The following is a 9,412-nucleotide window of genomic DNA, read 5'->3' as shown; positions in this document are numbered from 1 at the left end:
TCTTAGCATATTAATTCAAATGTGAAATTCTCCAATCTTCAAATGTCAGCCATGTTTTTGCAGAATGTGGTATTTAGGTGTTGATGTAAGGCTGGGCATCACACCAAAAACAAAGAAGTTAAAAAGATACCATGTTTATGATTTATCATTGTGGAACTTTGTAGGCATTTGATTCCACAATTCAATTATATAGCTTTCATCTTTGATAAAAGCTTAGATAAAGCAACTGGAATGGTTCCTGAGAAGACGTATCAAATGCATTTGTGTTGTGTAAACACACTCAATGACTTCCATTAAACATCTATGACTGGAGTGGTTTGTTTTCTGAACGGAGAATATGTGGAAATAAAAAATGCTGACATCCACTGTCCTTTTTGCATGAGTTATGTGTCGTGATGGGGCCTTGTGGGTGCGGGGCCTTGTGTCGCTTCTGAAGACCGGAGGGCAAGACATGATTAGGTCTGTTGAGCCTGGAAAATATTTCATGTCAAAGATTCGGTTGAACAAGAGGTGTATATAAACAAGCTTAACTGAAATGTAAATGTAAATATTTTATTAAGCAGCAATCATATTGTACTGTATAGAACGGAAAATCCACTTTACTCAAGGCTTATTACAGATTAAACCATTCATTATCTCTTAATTCTCGATGATCCATAGAGGATTGTATTTAATTACCTGGATGCATTATTAATCAGGGTTATAATTGGATCAGTTGAACTGCTCCAGTGTACTGCAGGTGCTTTAGAAATTCAAAGTGAGCCTGGAGGTGTCCTGTGTGGCAGCCTGCCAGGAGGAGGTATCTGGTCAGGCTTAATTTGAGCGCTACAATTAGAAATCATTATCAATGTCTGAATACTGGACCACAAACAGAGACCTCGGGACAAGGCTGGAGACAAACATTTACACACAAGCAAAGAAAAATAAAGTAGTTATACCATTCAAGTTATGATGGTGGCACGGATCTAATCTCACAACTCCAGGGCCCGTGGATCGATCCTGATCGGGTTACTGTCTGTGCAGAGTTTTGTATGTTTTCCCAGAGTTCACCTGGGTTTCCTCTGGATTCTCTGATTTCCACTCACTGTCCAAAAACATGTAGGTAAGTAGACTGGCTGTGCTAAATTTCCTATTGGTGTGAATGTGTGTGTGAGAATGGTGCCTTGGGACTTACTATATACCTAGTGTCTAGTGTTCCTGGGATAGGATTCGGATCAACCACAACTCAGGTGTACCAGGTGAAAAATCAGATATATTATGACATAGGCAAATTAAAATAGCCAGTCCACCTACAGTCATGTGAAAAAATAAGTACACCCCATGGAAATTGTTGACCTTTTTACATATTTGATCATCTTCGAAACCTTTTGGTTAATCTTTATTAACTTATTAATAAAGTTGATATACTTGAACAAAACCAAAAAGAAAATGAACTTTTTCAATCATTTATTCAACATAAATATCAATAGATGTGATGTTCTTCTGTGCAAAAAGTAAATGCACTCTTGGCCTTAGAAGTTTTTGTTGATTCCTTTAGAAGAAATAACTCTGTTATGTTATATTTTGGTTCAACTTCAACTTTCGGACAGATGGCCTCTTCAGTGATTGCATCTTCAAGCACTCTTTGATATAATACAAAATTCATAGTTTAATTAATGTATGCAAGCTGTCCAGTCCCTAAGGCAGCAAAGCAACCCTAAACCATAACATTTCCACCACCATGCTTCACAGTTGGTATGAGGTGCTTCTCCTGAAAAGCTGTCTTTAGTCTGCACCAAACATGTCTGCTGTTACTGTGACCAAACAACTCTAGCTTTGATTCGTCTGACCAGATTACACATTATTCCAAAAGACTTGGTCTTTGCTTACATGCTCATTGGCAAACTGTAGTTTTGCAAAGGCTTTTTCCTGGCACGCCTCCCATGCAGGTCAAATTTGTGCAATCTCTTTCAGATTGTAGAAGCATGCATTTTGACACCAACAGTTTGTCGACTTACTAGCAGATCCTGTGATGAAATTTTGGGGTTCTTGGAGACTTCTTTTTATATCAGACGGTCTGCTCTTGGCCTGAATTTGCTGGGATGGCCAGTCCTGGACAAATTGGCAGTCGTTTGAAATCTGCACCATTTGTAGATGATTTTCCTTACAGTGAAATAATGTATTTCAAAAAATTTGGAGATCTTTTTAAATCCCTTGCCAGACTCATAGACATCCACAACCTTTTTTCTGAAGGCCTTACAGAACTCTTTAGATCTTGGCATGATGACACCACACACCTCAATAGCAAAGGGAACACCAGACATTAGATATGAGAGAGGTATAAAATAAGACAGGTTCCACCTGTACTCCCTAAGCAAGTTCTAATCACTGGCACCCAATCCTGCACACCTGATTCTAATTTTATCAATTTGAAGGTGTGATAAATGTAGGGGTGCACTTACTTTTTCCATGTGACTTATCTGTTGGTTTTTTTGGGTTAATTTAAATTGTGAAAATTAATACAAAATGTCGATTTCATGTGTCATTTGATAGAGGGTATCACTTTTATTAATAGGCACTGTTTCAAAAAGGATCAAATGTTTGTTTTCCCAAATATGTAAATAATAATAAAATAAAAACCCAGAAAACCCCAACAATTTCCATGGGTGTACTTATTTTTTCACAGGACTGTACATGCATATATTTGGAGTGTCTCAGAACACTGGAGAACCTCAAGGAAGCGCATGCAGACACAGGAAGAACAACATGCAAGACTCCACATAGATGTTAACTTAGGCTCAGGATCAAACCCAGGACCCTGGAGCTGTGAGGAAGCACCATTGCCCACTGCGATACCATAAAGCCCAGAGATGTATTTGTTACTAACAATTGTTAAGTCCTGAATGTATTGCTGACTGAGATGAAATAATTTTGAAAATAAAACAATAGGATTGCGCACATCGACCTTTACAGCTTTAGACACTGAAACCATGCACTACAGTACAAGCTGGCACACACACATCACAAATAAATCTGAATTAAATATGGCCACTTAAGGGAAATGTGCACAGAGATTGAAGGTGCTTTAACTATTTTTTATTACCTTCATATACTGTTTATTAGAAACTTTTCTTCATCCTTTTGAGTCTAGTCTTTCCGCTCTGATTCTCCACATCTCTTGTGAGTTGAATGAGTTTGGCTCATGCTATTTTTATCCAAGAATTATATCCAGCCTTTAAGTTTAATTCCCTACATAAGCCCTCATAAAACTTTCATACCCCTGCTCATAACAGTCCAGGAAACCATTACCGATTCATTTGTAATGGTATTTTATGCTTATACACAAATGATCGTAATGGTTTAACAGTTGATCGAAGAGTGATAGACACATTTGATGGTTTTTAAATGGGATTCTAAAGGGTTAAAGGTCAGTTGATGGTTTCTGATGGTGAACTTGTGGTAATAGTGGTAATGGGGCCGTTGTGGCTCAGGTTGTAGAGCGGGTTGTCCACTAATCGTAGGGTTGGCGGTTCAATTCCCGGCCCACGTGACTCCACATACCGAAGTGTGCTTGGGCGAGACATTGAACCCAAAGTTGCTCCTGATGGCAAGTTAGCGCCTTGCATGGCAGCTCTGCTACCATTGGTGTGTGAGTGTATGTGTGAATGGGAGAATGAGACACAGTGTAAAGAGCTTTGGATAAAAGCGCTATATAAGTGCAGACCATTTACCATACAAGTGCAGACCATTTAATATGATGTAATGGGCTTTTGTAACATTCATTGCGATCTTTAATAATCCTATAAGTCAAAGCTCTCTGCAAGGAAAGCACTGATACAGTATGTAGCATTTATGGTAATCAAAGCAAATACAGCAATTCAGCTAACTACACAATGTTAGCTGGATGGATTGGAAACAATCCAATCCTGATGTAAAAAAAAAAAAATGTACTGGGAATGTCATTAGACTACTTCCCATTAGTGAAACAATATTTCCAATGTTGTGGTTTGTTAACTTGCTGAACTGAATTATAGCACAGAAGTAGTCTAATCTAGCTGACCTGGATTAGACTAGAGAACATAACATATCTAATAACATATCTAGCTAATAAGCCTTTGTGCAACACTAGACAATGTACGCGCAATCTAGCTTTGATTATTATCGTTATTTACAGCAGTGAAATAAATCCTTCGCAAGGATAATTACACATAAAATATCTCTCCACAACACGTGAAGTATTTTTTGGAGAAAATTACTGCACAACCTGGAGTTTTTCTTGAAAATTTCTGCGATTTTTGAGCCATGTTTGCATTACATAGGTTTATTCTTTTTGAGAATATGTCTACATTACATAGGTTATAGGTATTCTTTGACATGTCTCACTAACCAATCACAATTGGTTCGGATGGAAGAATAAGTAGACCTTAACATCCTGTAACTCGTCCTACAGGCCTGCAGTAAGTGTTTTAATATCTGTTCTGAAAGTTACAGTGAATGACTCTGATTCTATTTTTATGTGCAGTGATTGCACTGAACTAGCTTCATTATTAATGTATGTAGTTACTGTTAATAATTGAGAGCACAATTTTGGCACAAATCAGCAATTTGAACGTTTCCATAAGTAGCTGTGTGTTTGTTTTCTGGTTTTGTGTGTGCTCATGTAGGTGTATATTTTGACTAGAAGACATGACATTTATTATTGAGCTGTATCACTCACCGGTCACTTTAATAGGAACCTGCGCACCTGCTCTTTCATGCAATTTTAAACTCATGCCAGTGTGGCATGTGGCAGCAGTGCAGTGCATAAATTCCTGTAGATACAAGTTAAGAGTTGATGTCCACAAGTCTTGTGGGTGCAGTGACTTTGACCATGGCATGGATGTTGGTGCCGGACAAATTGGTTTGAGTAATTTAGAAAGACAGTGTGGTGCAAAAAAACAAAAAACAACCAGTGAGACAGGTTGAAGTAGATTAGCCAGATATGTTTGAGCTGACGGGAAGGCTACAGTAACTCAAATAAGCACTCTTTATAACCATGGTAAGCAGAAAAGCATCTCAGGATCTGCCTTTTTGACTTCTGAGAAAGAATTCATCCAGCATAAACTGTGAAATTGGCTCAAAGTTTTCAAAGTGTGACCAGAAAATCTCCTTTACATTCCAGCCAGTCTGCAAGGTTTTAAGGTGATGGAATAAACACTCCTAGGGGGTTCGTTGTATCTCTTGAAAGTGGACAGGTAGATACCAAAACGAACACATTCCAATCAACATAACAAAAGAGCCAGTCCAGCAGAGGGAAGCACTGATACATTTCAGGGAAATTCTGCATTCGATCACTGCCCTTTTTCATGCTGTGTGTGTGGTGCATTCTGTAAGGTGCCTTCAGTCTTTACCTTGGAGTCTCTTAAGTAACTTCTGTGTCAATAAACCCATGCCCTTGAAGCTGAAGTTTCAGTTGTCCTTGACAACAAAAGGCCAAAGTCCACACTTTCAACGATGCCATGGATCTGCCCACTAAGGTGGTTTGAGACAAACCCAGAAGGACTGCAACAGCAGGGAGCATTCTTAGTAGAAAAAAAGATGCTGATTTCGATTTCAGTACTCAGCGAAATTTAAACACCTCTCATGCACAAGGGGAGAGTATGATCGATGCTCTACATAGTGGGATTGTGAAAAATGCACAGATGACAGAAGTGGGGCAAAATGGAGGAGAGTGGAAAAATACACAGCCATGATTTGGAGTTGTTGTAATGCTTTAAACCATAATAAGAAAATGGATACTTTTTGGGATTATTTTCCTGTGACAGCACACACCCAAATGTTTTACTCCTTACTCTTCTTTATAATAATTGAGTCTGGTCCACTCTGTATCTCTCTATCATCCAGAAGATATTCATGTACAGACCCTATCACCAAATTAAACAGATCTATGCATTTTGATCTGTGTAACTGAATCCTTTTCTTGGAAATTTCTTTCATTACATACCCTAAATGATGGATAAGTGTTCGCTGGAACATTTATTCTGTGAAATGAACTTCCGGTGTCAAATAATTTTCTAGTGTTTGAGAAAGGAGCAGTGTTAATTTTGCGCTTCTTTGCGGCCGCATGGGCAACCAGGTCATTGTGCTGAGCTCTGACTTTCTTTTCCTCATCATTTAGGATGCTTTTTTAAAATTCATTCTATTAGCCCCTTTTCTCGCTTCCTGACTTGGGTTACTCCAAACTTATGTTGACCAGTAGACATTTGAAAAGACTTTTTAAGTCCTACCAGTGAAAAGTGTTAGAACAGAGGATGTGATTCAAGCAAAAATAAACAAGTTAAACTATTTTTTTTTATTTTTTAAAAAAGCATTTAATCAACAGAAATCACAAAAAAGAGAAAGAGCAGTAAAGAGTAGTTTCTTGGATTAAAAAAAAACTGTTTAATTCTCTCTCTCCTCTTTGATCAGAACTGTAAAATAGATAACAGTTGATGTGAAAGTGGAACTGTGGATATATAAACTCTAGTTTGCTGCACTAGAGTTCTTCAGCACTGTTTAACTTTTCAAGAGCCCCAGGCACTGCTGGCTTTCATTTCCCCTGCTTTAGCAGAGACATTTTAAATTCCTCAGTGTGACTGAAGAAATGCTGGGGTTTCCCAGGCATTGAGAACAGACCGGCAGGATGCTGTGGACACTGATCAGTTAGGAGCAGCAAATGCAGCTGTAACACAACAAGCAGCTGATCACGGTGACTCAAAATATGTGCAGATGGCCGGACAGCCTGAATAACAATGTGCATGAGAAAACTGTCCTCACAGCGAAATCACTCGTGTGGCATGAACTTGAGATCAACAGATAAACACTTATCCATTCAATAGCAGATGAAAAGAAATGCAGGAGTAAAAGGGGCTTTACAGGTGTACAGCCACGAGAGGGCGCTCCTTAACGGCTTGTTAAACTACTGGAGGCGTTCACAACTTTTTTTTTTTTTTTACATATAACTTTCAGCTAACTAACTAACTAACAACTTTCAACTAACTAACTAACTAACTAACTAACTAAATATTATTTATTGTAATTTAGATTAATTAAAAATTTTTGTTCTCCGATTTGTGTTTTTCTTTCAGATGTATAGATTTATTAATAATTTATTAATTATGATTGTGGATTCATTAATGATTTTTTTCCCCAAATAGTGTCATTGACATGTAAACCTTTTTCCAGATTTCGGGCTCAAAATTGAAAAGTGATGAAAAAAAAAAATTAAATAAAGTTTGGAAATTTGGAAATGCCAATACAGCCTACACCACATGTCTCTGGACTGGGGGAGGAAACTGGAGTACCCGGAGGAAACCCCCAAAGCATGGGGGCATTATTATTATTATTAATATTATTATTATCCATCCATCCATCCATCCATTTTCTATACCACTTATCCTACAGGGTCACGGGGAACCTGGAGCCTATCCCAGGGAGCATGGAGCACAAGGCAGGGTACACCCTGGACAGGGTTATTATTATTATTATTATTATTATTATTATTATTATTATTATTATAGTAAATGAAATAAACAACTTCTGATAAAATGCTTAATGTGATTGTGATCATTTTAAACCTGTTTCTAGGCCTATAAGAAGTAATTAATGGACCAAATCTAATGACTATATCGGGAATAGTTGTGTATCAGTATCTGGTGTTGTTACATCATACATTTTAAAAAAAAAACAAAAAACCTCGAAGTCCCCTGGAGTCCCCAATGGCCCCTGTGAAGTGTGTTCTATTACAATTATATTTATTGTTATATAACTTTAAATAAAAAACACATTTAAAGAAGCAGGGACTAATACTAATGAATACAAACACTTAATACCCCTACAGAAAAAGTAATAATATATCAGCGTGCTGTGTGCTTAATTAAACTATATAAATAAAGATGTTTATTAGGCGACATTATTATCAGTAGCGGTAAGGAAGGGTATTTTTGTAGGCTTAATAATAATAACATTCTGCATCTGTCCCTTTTTCCCAAAAACCACATGGTCCTTATCTTGGTAAACAAAATTAGATGTTTTATTTAATTAGAGAAAAAATTCCGTATATGCGTTGAGACTAGATCGAGTGTTAGTAGTTTTCTCGTATCTAAACGGATGACTCACCGCAGTAGTGAGAGCCAACGTCACTGCTTGCCCACACTCTTCTTGCTAAATCTGAAAGTGATACAAGTGGCACAGTTGTTACACTGTAGTATAAGAGGCATAGAAACATTGGTAGTATAATCAGCTTCACCCTGGCATTGATTATTTTCCTGTGAAATCACTACACAATGTGTTTTATTCCTTAAGGTGTGGCCACAAAGTAATATATTAAGGCCATGAGTTTGTTTCATAGCTATGAAGCAATTTGTAGCAGCTATTGCAATTGAAAATGAGTAATCAATTGAAATAAACCATTGTTGTCACTGGACCTTAAGCACGGAAGTTATTCATAAAATTACCCTTTACTTCAATTTCTAAATGATGCATAAAGACATACTGGAGTTACCGGGATTGCAGCATGGATATACCATTAGCCCAGGCCACCTTAAACAAATTCTCAAGTTGGATGAACTTTTCCACCCCTTCTCACCGAATAATAGCTTATATAATATATAAATAATTGAACTGAAGACCATGTATTAAGTATAATGTTACTACAACATATTAAATCACAAGCTCAAGTTACACAGTTTGCAACAACAACTTGGCATCTTGTGGCTATAATACAACCCCAATTCCAAAAAAGTTGGGACACTGTGTAAAATGTAAATAAATGTAAATTAAAACAGAATGTAATGATTTGCAAATCTCATAAACCCATATGTTATTCACAATAGAACATAGAAAACATATCAAATGTTTAAACTGAGGAAAAGTACCGTTTTAAGGAGAAAATAAGGTCATTTTGAATTTGATGGCCGCAACACGTCGCAAAAATTTGGTACGGGGACAACAAAAGGCTGGAAAAGTAAATGTTATTAAAAAGAAACAGCTGGAGGTTATGTACAGTGCATCCGGAAAGTATTCACAGCGCTTCACTTTTTCCACATTTTGTTATGTTACAGCCTTATTCCAAAACGGATTCAATTCATTATTTTCCTCAAAATTCTACAAACAATACCCCATAATGACAATGTGAAAGAAGTTTGTTTGAAATCTTTGCAAATTGATTAAAAAAAAAAAAGCACATGTACATAAGTATTCACAGCCTTTGCCATGACATCCAAATTGAGCTCAGGTGCATCCTGTTTCCACTGATCATCCTTGAGATGTTTCTACAACTTGATTGGAGGCCACCTGTGGTAAATTCAGTTGATTGGACATGATTTGGAAAGGCACACACCTGTCTATATAAGGTCCGACAGTTAATAATGCATGTCAGAGCACAAACCAAGCCATGAAGTCCAAGGAATGATGA

This window comes from Ictalurus furcatus, chromosome 24, assembly GCF_023375685.1.
Source record: "Ictalurus furcatus strain D&B chromosome 24, Billie_1.0, whole genome shotgun sequence".
In the NCBI taxonomy this organism is placed as follows: domain Eukaryota; kingdom Metazoa; phylum Chordata; class Actinopteri; order Siluriformes; family Ictaluridae; genus Ictalurus; species Ictalurus furcatus.
The sequence above is the reverse complement of the archived record's forward strand: the minus strand, read 5'-3'. Positions refer to the sequence as shown.